The sequence below is a fragment of the Thermobia domestica genome, chromosome 11 (assembly GCF_964235325.1).
Source record: "Thermobia domestica chromosome 11, izTheDome1.hap1.1, whole genome shotgun sequence".
In the NCBI taxonomy this organism is placed as follows: Eukaryota; Metazoa; Arthropoda; class Insecta; order Zygentoma; family Lepismatidae; genus Thermobia; species Thermobia domestica.
Genome location: NC_137464.1, coordinates 70,114,828 through 70,128,018, shown reverse-complemented (window position 1 = coordinate 70,128,018; position 13,191 = coordinate 70,114,828).

Below are 13,191 nucleotides of genomic sequence, written 5' to 3'. Positions count from 1 at the left end.
TGTTATCATATAGGTATGGTAACAAATAACGAATTAAAAATAACGCACATTATGTTAAGTTAGCAAGCCCTGTCTGAAACTGGAATTGTGTTCTGTAATTGCCTGAAACTATGCAACCCAATGTACTGGTGTTGTTTTGGTTGCCTAATCACTGTGTCAGTATCTGAAAGTTCGTTTATCTGCTCATGCTTTAGTAATCTTTGAGAGAAGTTCTCTAAATCGGAAGTGGTAGGAAAGAAAAGATTCCCATGAATAAAGAAACATCTACTAAACTATTTAACTTTTGGTATACACTTACGCTTACATCTCGTTCCATGTTTGGGGATTTTGTTTTACTTATTTATTCATTTATTATTATTATTATTATTATTATTATTATTATTATTATTTCTAGCGGATGCTCTCTTCGCCCTTTATCAGAGATGAAGTTTTACTGTAGAACACGTACGGTTTTCAGGTATTGTAGTTGAGTAAATCTATAATGTGAACTTCATATATTCTATTAGAAGAGTAGTTTGCTAAATTAAGGCATGAATGGCAATGATGATGATAGTTTAACATGATAGTAAATGTTCATTATTAATGAACTTTCTTCTTCATTTTCTGTTACTTGATGTCAACTTGTTTGAAATTGAAAATTGTGGGTAGTGGTTTGAATACGTGTAAATAATCAGTTGTAATTAAATATACCCTCTTATTACCTAATATTTTAATCTATTATGAAATCAAAATATGAAGAATATTACCTAGTAGTTATTACAATAATTCTACCTGATCTCTATTCCGTAGAACAAAATTTCACGCGCGACTAAATTCGTAAAATTTTTACTAAGCCTGGTTAACTACCTAACTTCTCTTGGGTATGGAAAGTTTAGTTTATGCATAAATTATAAATGATAATACAGTTGAACAAAGTCTAAAGTATTTCATTTTCAGTACAGTAGTGTATAACAATACTCTGATACATCTGCAAAAAATTCGTTAAATATAAAGATCTCCTACGTACACAATTTTCCCGGTTTCCTTTCCTGTCGAATGATCGATTTTCTGCGATTCTTGAAAGTTTATCAACTTTTTTCATAATTTAATATTTGTGCTTGTGTGCTTGTGTTATAATGGGAAAAGAAAGGCAGAAAACACCATTATTTCTTCTTTACAATTGAGAATTCACTTAACTATTCAGAATTCATTAGCTCAATGAAAATTGCACTAAACTAGCAGAGAAGAAAATACAGGAAAAGCTGCATTAGCTACAAACTCCGAACGATAGAATTGCTTAAAATTTCGTTAATATCAAGCGGAAAAATTCAAAAACGTTTAGATCAAAGAAACGCGATTTTTTGAAAGTTAGAGATAATAGTAAAAGCAAGAGTATTCGGAACGTGTATAAATGCATCAACGAATTTAAGAAAGGTCATCAACCTCTTACATATATATTAAAGGAAGTCAACGGAACATTTCTCCCTGATACAGATAGTATTTTGAATAAATGGAAAGAGTTCTTTGACATTTTGCTCAACTCACAGCCAAGAAATAATGTATGTGGAGAAAGTGAAACACACATTGCAAAACCCAATATTCTAGAGCGTAACCAAACCGAAAAGGGCATTGTTATAAGGAAATTAAAGAAACACAAATCTCCTGGTATAAACGAAATTCCTGATCAGTGAATTTTAGTTGGAGGGGAAAGGTGTGTAAAGAGATATACAAATTCATTCTCGTCATCTGAAATAACGAGAAATTGCCATAAGAGTGGAAATAATCAATCATTGTCTCATTTTAAAAGAAAGACAACAAAACTGATTGTAACTAGGGGTGTTCGATAAGGCTGAGGACCTATCAAACTTCTGGAGTGAAAATTTATCGAGTTGTCATCGGTTACTCGAAACCGTTCGAGTATTTGAAATTATCAAAATTTCGAGTATTATCGAGGTTTCGGGTATTGTCGACATTTCGAGTATTATCGAAGTCTCGGGTATTATCGAAATTTCGAGTATTTTTGAAGTTTCAGGTATTATCGACATTTCGAGTATTATCGAAGTTTCGGGTATTATCGACATTTCGAGTATTATCGAAGTTTCGGGTATTATCAAAAGTAGTGATAGACAGTTCGGTTTATTCACCTCTCCAATGATTCTTTCTATCGATCGGGAGTATCGATCATTTCGAGAGTCTCGAACATTTCGGGAGTCTCGATCATTTCGAGAGTCTCAAACATTTCGGGAGTCTCGAAAGTTCGATAATTCGATAAAATTAAAATTCTTTATCGATGAAACGGTTTTGAAATGTTATCGAATTGTTATCGATTACTCGATTATCGGAACAGCTCTAATTGTAACAATTATTGAATCATTTCTGTTTCGTCAACATCCTATAAACTTCTCTCAAATATACTGTTGACAAAAGTGCACATGAGATTATTGGAGATTATAGGTGCGGATCAGCTATCGACCAGGTATATGTCAAATACTCTAAAAGAAATGGGAATACAATTCTCCGATATATAATTTATTTATTAATTCCAGAAAGACTTACGACTATGTAAGAAGGCAAACATTGTACCAAATTTGGAATACAGAAAAAGCTACTTACATTAATTAACACGTGTTTAAATAAATATCAAACTAAAGTCCGAGTAAGAAAATACTTGTCCACGAACTTTCATGTTGAGAATGGCTTGTAAGAAGGAGATGCACTGTCTACATTAATATTCAATTTCGTTCTAGAATACGCTATAAGGAAAATCAAAGATAGCAACCAGATCCTAGAGCTGAATGTCACTCGTCAGATTGTGCCTTATGCTGATGTAAATATGATAGGAGCCTATTTTACGAGTACTATAGAAAGAAATCAGAGATTCTATTAAATATCTGTAGGAACATGAGTCGAAAGTAAATGTAGAGAAAACTAAATACATGGAAGTTCGCTGTGGCCGTAATACTGAAAATTATGTATATGTTAAAATATCAAATAATACTTTCGACAAAGTGAATGTTTCAAATATCTAGGATGAACATTAAGAGAACAAAACCATATTTACGAAGAAATTAAATGTCGGCTGAAACAGGGAATTCGTGTTACTAGTCAGCCCAAAATCCTTTGTCTTCGCAAAGAATTTAAAGCTTAAAATATATATATAGAACGATAATTATGTCTGCTGTACTGTACGCTTGTGAAATAGTTGCTTACTTTGAGGGAAGAATGCAAATTGAAAGTATTAGAAAATAAAATCCTAATGACATACGGCAGGATGGAATGAGAAATAGCGGAAACTTCATAACGAGGACTGCATAATTTATGCCATTTACCTTATATATTGTTAGGCTGATTAAGTTTAGGAAGCTCAAATGGGCAGGCTATATAACCATCTGGAAGAAAGTAGAAACGCTTTCAGAATTTCATCTGAAAACTCAATCGGGAAATGACCATTAGGAAAACCTAGCCGCAGATGGTACTCGCGCAGGGAGAGTATTAAGATGGAACTCGCACAAATATGAATATAAAGTAGAAACTGGATCCAGTTGACTAAGGACAGAAGCAAATGGAGAAATTATGCGAATGTCGCATTGAACCTATGGTTCCATAGGCCATACAGTAAGTTAGTTTAGAATTGAGAATATTTCAAAAATTCAAAATCTACATGTTAAACAAACAGTGGTAAAATAATCTTCGATTTTTTAAAAAGAGTTGGTATTTTTCCGAACCTTATATCTCTAAGCACAAGACTTATTGTTGTTGTAAACTGAAACCGCATCACCAACATTTAACACACTAGGAATGGAGTGTTTTACGACGGAACAGTGTGTTATAATGAAAACGTATTACAAATGTGGTAAATATTGTGAATTTATTTTTTAAAATTTTATTTAACAATCACCAGACACAGCTCAGAGGCCATTTTATACTGGATATCTAACAACAACAACAACAACAACAACAACAACAAAAACAATGGAAAGGATTTAGGAAGGTATCGGCTTGGACCTGTTTATTAGGTACCATCCCGGCATTTGCCTGGTAGGCCTGAGGGGAAAAACCCTAGAAAACCCCAGTCAGGATGGTCGGCAGAGGTAGTCGAACCCACGACCTCCCAAATGCGAAGCCAACGCTCTACTACTTGAGCTACCTTACCCGTACAAAAAAAAACTGATGATGATCATGCATTATTCGGTACTCCGTGACTCCTAACCACAAAGACAACAAATACAAATCGTGTAACATTCAGTGATGACAATCTACAAGAGCAGAAATGGCGAGTATTTCAAAAGTTTCGTTCTTGATGGAACACGCTTCTAACAATTTTCAGTTTTCACTATTCTGTAAACTACTTTTAACTCTGAGAGTAGGAAGAAAATTCGAAAAACTTCCCTAGGGAACCTTATAAAAACTTTACGTTTAAAATTTAGTAAGGCCAGGTACGTAGCCAAGGGGGGGTCCGGACTTCCTCCCCTTCGAGACCAGAAATGAAAAAAAATAAGGAAGGATGAAACAAAACGAAATAAGAAAAAGGAATATCAGCGTTAAAAATTAAAAACTACAGGAAGCTTTTGGTTACTCTTTCTTATGAGAAGATTTATATTGTTTGAAATACACGGTGGCGAGGTGAGCAAGATATCCTGGAAGAGTCAAGGAATTTGAAAATTTTTGAAAAGTTACGAAATTCTCAGAATTTCTGCTGCTAGTCAGGGAGATTTCAAGCGTCCGAAAGCATAGTGTCGTTGTTTAACAGCATAGATATTTTTAATTATAATTTTTCGTCATCGCATCCTTGCAGTATTAAACATGTTATTTCAAAAACAATTTTGTACTGCTCCTTTAACCTGTCATTTGGAACAGACAGTAGTTCACAGAATAATAAAAACAAAAAAATTATGTGGAAAAAAGTTGTTAACAGTTGATTTAACAGAGGAAGGAACGCAGATATTGTAAAATATTTTACAAGACATTATTGAGTATTTACTTTTAATAATAGTTTAGGTCATAATGAAAGGAAAATTGTTATGTTTGAATGAACAGAGGAACAACGTAAATATTATAAAATATTTTTCAATACGTATTTTTATTCTTTCATTCGAGATTTCTTCATAGTTTGTTATTAAAATACTTACCAACAAATCCTCATTTTCTTGTCCTAATGAACCAATATATGTTGATAGTAAAATAGTTTAGATTGATCGAGCTCCTGGGCCTTCAGAATTTCATGTCATGCCTACCCCCCCCCCTTATCCCCGTTATGAAATCCTGGCTAAAAGAACCAGTATATGTTTCAGTAAAATAGTTTAGAAGGTCGAACTCCTCGTGTGGTGACCACAGTATTTCATGTCACGGACCCACCCCCCCTTCATGAAATCCTGGCTATGTGTCTGGTAAGGCTACGTTGAATTGTATGGTTTCTAAGACGAGTGAACACATTGACATCGGGGCAAACGGACAGACGAACAGGTAGGCAGACATTGAAATATTATTTCTTTTTCGGTGTGTAGGGGCCATAAAACGTAAATCCATTGAAATCTCGAATTCAATTTTCTTTACAGTTAATTATCATACTTTCTTCTCTTGTATCGTCGCCCGGAAGTAAAAATAAAAGTTTATTGTGTGAATATAGTTTAGCATTTTTTAAGATTATTATTTAAGAATTTTATTTTACTAACAATAGTTGTATTAATTATTGTACCATTTATTCGTAATAAAGGAATGAAGAATATTTAAGTTTACAGAATATTTGTACATTTTTCCGAATTATAATGAAATGAAATTTCAGATTAACGTTCCATGATTATGCCCTTTAGGTTAAGGGAGACTGATGATTAACAAAAATAAATGATTGTGAAATTAAATTATTGTGCTCTATAACTGGGAATCGAACCTGGGACCATATACACCAAAGTCACATGTGCTAGCCATTAGATTAGTCCTTATCAGATTCATTGTACGTTTTCGTACCAAAATACAGTGTTGTCTTATTTAGGTCCTATAACAGGCACTTAAGCAGGATTTGTATTGGTCAAGTCAGACGTGGACCAAAGAAGACCCCAGATGCATTTTGGAACCAGATGGTCAATTCACTTGTGCTAAATGGGGGCTGGGGGAGTAACATCATATTTCTTCTTGAGGCAATTTTGAAACATTTTTCTCGCCCTTAGCGTTCAAAATATCATATTGAAATTTTGCATACGCATTGTGTAACTATTTATCAATTTTTTGAAGTTTATACGTCAACCGGGCCTGAGCTCGAGGGGCTCAAAGGTTTGAAAAGGGGATTTAAAAAAAAATTCCCGGAGTTTCCCTAATTTTCCGTTTCTGTTTACAACGACTTATCAAAAAGATAGTCGTTAACCTGGTTCGTTTGCTGAGATAAAAATTCGAAGTGGTAGTATCTCTTTGGCATTAAAATATTAGCTTCGATATTTAAATACCATTAATCTCACCTTTTTAATAAAAGATGACAACGTCTATAAACAGTGTTAAACTGGTTTATTGTTTTGATATAACTTAAATATCCTTTTCTTAAAACTGTTAAATACACAAACTCACTGACTAGGTAACCATAAAACATGTCCATATCAACAACTATCCCATAATAATCACTTACATATATTAAAAACATTCTTTTTTTGTTAATATGAAATGAACATTCTACTAAGTATAGTGCATATGTATGAGTACTTTCTGCCCAAGGTACAGGTAAATATTACACAAACCAAAGTATTTTGTTATATAAAAATGTCGCTCGACAAAGGGACTGAATATAAAAGTCATGAGTAGGCTTGGCTTTTATCTTCAAGAACCACTGGTCCGTTTATATTAATGTTCATACATTACATATGTCCCTCATATTTTGATTGCACCTTGTATATCTATTCATTACATTTCACATATACATATATATAAAATGCATTCATAACAAATCTTTCATTTCATCAATATTTATCTTTAACAATAAAGTTTTAACATAAATTAATATAATGAAAACAATTTTTGTGCTAGATTAATCATGAATTACATTATAATCCTTCACGTTAATAATAAAGAATTCAAGTTATTGAAAAATTATCGTTGATGAATGAAAATCAAAGAAAATATAATTGAACAAAAATCAAAAATTAAACACAATCTACGTTTGAATAAGCACATGTAAGTAAATAAATCTATTTTTACAGAAACAAAAGACACGCTTTTGTTATTATATAAATACATTTTTATTATTATTATTATTATTTTTCATTCCTATTTATTTGAGCAAGAATGTCAGGTGCTACTAATTCTTTCACTAGATGCATCCATTTTTCCTTTGTATACGGAGTAGGTTTCCAAACCTTTAACTCATCTATATTGCGAAATCCAATTGACATCCCCGTTTTAGCGTTCAACAATTCGAAAACTTTAGGATTTATTTCCTTAAAACATAAATAAGGACCTGAGAAAATGTCACAAAATTTGTAAATCTTCTTTAACAACATATTACTTTGCGGATGTTGTTTAACAAAAACTAAGTCATTGACCTTGATCCGATATTTTCCTTCCTGCAAAGACTCTACTTGTGAATTACGTTTCAAAAACTTGTTATGTCTTCGGATCTTTACCATATTCACTAGATTGGATGAATCTATAATTGTTGAATCTTCCAATTTGACATCAAAATGTTGTTCCACAGGGAAAATCAAATCAGAGCCATTATGAACATTAGCAGGAGACACACCTAAAGTGTCTGATATAGAATGGTTCAAAAGGTACGTAATTTGGTTGACATGCTTAATCCATTCAGCATGTTTATCCTTACAAAAGTGCCGAAACAACATACCAAAATTGCGATGTACATTTTCTACCACGGAGCTACTTGGATGGTACGGAGTCACAAAATGAATTTTAATGTTGGCCTTGTTCATGGCTTTGAGAAACACATCACTTTTGAATTGTGAACCGTTATCGCATAATATATGCTCGATAGGGCCACAATGTGGAATATATACATTCAGAATTTTATTCACGATAGCAGCGGAGGTTGCTTTACGCAAGGGATAGGCTACCACATATCGTGAAAAGATATCCATAGTTGTTAACAAATAAACTTCTCCAGTAGCTGCTCTGGGTAACGGTCCATATAAATCAATCGATAGAAATGAATGTGGTCTCTCAGGTGTTATTGAGAGCATTGGTTTTTGTATAGCCTGATAATTATGCTTAATTTGCATACACTCAATGCAGTCATTGATATAATTTTTGACCTGAGCTCTCATTCCCTTCCAGTAAAAAGATTTATTAACCAAGGCACATACCTTCACATACCCAAAATGTCCGAAATCATCATGGTAGGCCTTTAATATGCGTGCTGTTAACGTAGGTGGAATGCAAATTTTGTTCCTAGATTTGAATTTAAAATCCTTAATAAGTAAAATCCCGTTGTTTAATTTAAATCTGGAATTCCAGTGTTTGGGACAACTACATCCCTCGCCACATGAAGATAAATGTTCCATGATTTGTTTATATTCATGATACTTCATTTGATGTTCTCTTAAATCTTCTGTTGAAATGGTAGCTATTTCATCCTGTAAGATCTTAAATTCGTTAATGGACAAAATATGTTGCTCTTCTCCAGGAAACAGACGTGATAAGGTATCTACGGGTCCATTATCTACCCCTTTAATGTGTTGTACTTCGAAATCATAAGCTTGAAGATCTAACGACCAGCGAAGTAATCTGTTATTATATCCTTGTACGCTATTGAGATATCGCAATGAATTATGGTCGGTAAGTACTATGAAATGACATCCGCTAAGATATGGAGCGAATTTTTGTATTGCAAAACGTATAGCCAAAAGTTCAATTTCTGTCGTGGTGTATCCCTTTTCAGCTTTCTTTAGAGTACGGCTAGCGCAATGTATAACAGCTGGTTCCTGAATAGTTGGGTTAGGTTGCCAGAGTACTGCAGAGATTCCAAGTTGAGAACCGTCACACTGTACGTAGAAAGGAACGTCGTATCTGGGGTGGTTTAAATGGATGTTTCGTTTTACGCACTCCTTCAACTTATTAAAACTGTGTTCTTGAATAGGACCCCATTGCCATGGTACCCCTTTCTTTATGATCATAAATAAAGGCTGGGCTATCTCAGCGAATCGCGGGATGGCCTTGCGAAACCAATTAAAGAGTCCTAATATTTGTCGTGTCTGTTTCACATTTACTGGCGCAGGTAGATCTTCTATGGCTTGAACTTTAGATTGACTGAATTGTAAACCAGAGGCATCAATTTGGTACCCAAGAAATTCTATAGAATTCTGCAGAAATTTGGATTTCTGTAGATTGATAGTAAGGCCTGAACTTTCCAATCTGTCTAAAACTATATCTAAGTACTTCAGGTATTCATGTGGATTTTTCCCCATGATTAAGATGTCATCAGCATACGTTATCACGTTGCTACGTAAGTCTTGACCTAGAACTTTGTTCAAGCAGGATGCTAATGCTGCACTACCATTGATAAGCCCAAAGACTACACGATTGTATTCGTACAAGTGACCTTCAAAACTAAATGCTGTGTATGGTTTTGAATCTTCATGTAACTCGACCTGATTATACGCCATCACTAGATCTAGATTTCCGAATACAGTGTTCCCTTGTAAAGAAGCTAGTATTTCTTCTACTGGAGGATACCTCACTTGTTCCAGATCAATGTGACTGTTAGTGCGTCTTAAATCTAATACCACACGTAGAGAACCATTTTTCTTGGGAACAACATGTAATGGATTAAGGTGGACGCTTCTTGAAGGCCTAATGATCCCATCTCTTAACATATTTGCAATTTGCTGCCGTACATTCTCCCTGTATCTATATGGAATTATATAGGGCTTGGTTACTATGGGTTTGTCTGTTTTAACTTTAAAAGAATAAACAAAATCCTTGCAACGTCCAGGACGTTCTGAAAAGACATTTCTATGTTTATATAAGATGTTCTTAAAGTCGGCTATTACTGTATTATCAGCAAAATCAAGGCTGCTTTCGAGTAATTTAACATGTTCAGAAAAATAATACATCGTCCTTTATATTCATCAAATTTTGTTTGTCTTCCAATCGTGGATCATTTAATTTATCACTTTTTGCACTCATAGAAACATTATTCACTATAGGAGACATATCATTATATTGACAAGCAAGATTATCTAATTTTGGAAGCAGTTTCTGAACGATTTCCTGAGGTATACCCGGTATCGTCAACGTTTGGTTTTTAAAATCAAGCATGACACGTAATTGGGATAATAAATCTAAGCCCATAATTAATTTCTCGTTAAGATCCTTTATCACCAGAATAGGGATTGATATTTCAAAATCTTGAATAGATATTGTCACACGAGTAATTCCTGCTACTCTCTTTTTATGTTTACCGGTAAAATCAACTATAATAAGATTCTCAGCCTTTTGTAGCTTAGGATTCGAATAATTACTAGTAATTGCTTTCCACAATGAATACGATAATAGAGAGGCATTTGCTCCTGTATCAAGTAGAGCTTCGGTACTTAACCCATTGACTTTAATAGGTATTTTAGCTGTACTATATGACTTTAAAAATACAAAATTTTCTTCAATATTAAAACCATCATTGACAGTATCATCTTCAAACCAACAACGATTTACAACCGGTATAAATTGGTACTGACACCTATTAATTGCTATTTCAGAATAATTATTTACAGTGACGTCATGTGAAAAATCATTTTCATAATTAGCATGAACATGTAAATTGGAAGATAAATGTTCGTAAGAATTATCGCTTAAATTTTTAGATAAATGTTCATGAGAATCTACAGCTGACATGGGTTTAACCCCTACCACATCAGCCGCGATTAGTTTAAATTCATACTCGTGTATGGTTCCAATAAGGTACACTGTACAGCACAATCGTGATTATGTCCCGTATTATTGTTCTGTACAGAAATTACTTCAATGCCTGGATCTTGATGCGAAGTGCCATCTCTTGTCCTTCCATTACGTCTATCCGCGTAGTTCGCTGTATTTCTGAAATTTCGCCATACATTACGTCGATTTTTAAATCTATTTTGACTATATGGTCTAACATATGAATTGCTACGACTAATTAGGTTAGGCGGATTCTCTACATAACCTTGTCTATTTTGCTCATTTTGATTGCTAGAGTATACTCGGCTTAGGTTAGGTTCTGTATTATTCACACTCCGAATATTTAAATTCCGAACAGGCACCAAATGATCTGAATTATTCTTATTTTTACCTATTCCTGATTGTGGATTCATGGCATGGTATTGCGTTTCGTAGCATTGGACAAGCATCAATAAATGGCTGAAACTCATACACTGTGTGGAAAATAAGATCTGTTGCAATTTAAATGGAAGCAAATTTCGAATCGATGCTATTATTCTCGATTCCGATTGCAAAGGATTAACAACCTTTAATTCGTTGTAGACATTTACAACAAACTCTACAACAGATTTGTGCAATCGAGGATTGAAGTGTTGATTTCTAAGGGTGGCATCTCTATTTGCCAGCAAAAAGTCATTTTCATAATTTGCGATCAATGCCGCTTTGAATTCCTCATATGTACTAATGTGATCACGTATCGCTTTAAACCATAAGGAACAAGGTGGGAGTAATACATGGGGTATTAATTTCATATATTGTGATTGATCAATACACATTATATTGCATTCGTCTTGGAATTTCTCTAAGAAAGAAGTAGCATTCTCATTACACTTACCACTGAATTTGCTCATAGCTCGAATTTCACTCATTTTAACACTTAATTTTACCTTCCCTTTCTCATTCCTTGTTCTTGTTGAGTGATAGTTCCTATCCGTGACGTGCTGTGTCGTGACACCATCTAAGTTTCGCTCATCAGTACTCTTCGGACAACTTGCTTCTAGTATAATATCTTCATCGGACCCCGGCGAAGGCGAGTTCATCTCTGGTGAGTGGGGCAACTCAAAGCGATCACTACCCAAGTTATTACGGTAAATGTTATCTTTAGCCTGTAACGTTCTAATCTCTTCTTGAATAGTAGCTAACAACTGTGTATTTACACGTATGTTATTAGAGTTGTTGCTGACCTGGATCTTTTGCTGTTTAATGGAAGATTCTATTACTTCTAAATCTTTTTTTACAGCACAGATTTCTTGATTTTGGTGATTGTGCTTTTCCTGACAATCATCGGATATTCTTTTTAACTTTTCCTCGAACTGTGAGGATATGTCGTTCACCACCTGGACAATTGTTTGTTTCGTTTCATCTGATTTCTGTTCTATCCGTTCTATCCGTCTACTTAATTCTTCATATTGCTTGTTAGCTTCGTCAAACTTCAGTTCTATCTTCTGTTCCATGGTCTTGTTAGATTCGTTGAACTTATGTTCCATGATCTGGTTAGCTTCGTCAAACTTCTGTTCCATTCGTCTACTTAATTCTTCATTTTGTTTGTTAGCTTCGTCAAACTTCTGTTCCATTCGTCTACTTAATTCTTCATTTCGCTTGTTAGCTTCGTCAGACTTTTGATCTATGGTCTGCTTTAATTCTTCATTTTGCTTCTTTATCTCGGTAGACATCTGCATTAATTGTCGCTGTAAAGCTAACAAGATATCTTCCCATGTCAAACCTGGTGTTACACTCGTTTCACCTTTGTCACTAGTATTTGATTCCTGCTGCATTGTTTCGTTGACCATTTTTCTTATGATTACTTTACCACTTCGCAATATGGTTAAGTTCGTATTTATTAACTGTAGTATAAAAGTAAATTCAACCTTACTCTTCTTCTTCGGGAACTGAATTTACAAAGTCCCGGGTGAGGTAAACCAAATTTTTTACAACGACTTATCAAAAAGATAGTCGTTAACCTGGTTCGTTTGCTGAGATAAAAATTCGAAGTGGTAGTATCTCTTTGGCATTAAAATATTAGCTTCGATATTTAAATACCATTAATCTCACCTTTTTAATAAAAGATGACAACGTCTATAAACAGTGTTAAACTGGTTTATTATTTTGATATAACTTAAATATCCTTTTCTTAAAACTGTTAAATACACAAACTCACTGACTAGGTAACCATAAAACATGTCCATATCAACAACTATCCCATAATAATCACTTACATATATTAAAAACATTCTTCTTTTGTTAATATGAAATGAACATTCTACTAAGTATAGTGCATATGTATGAGTACTTTCTGCCCAAGGTACA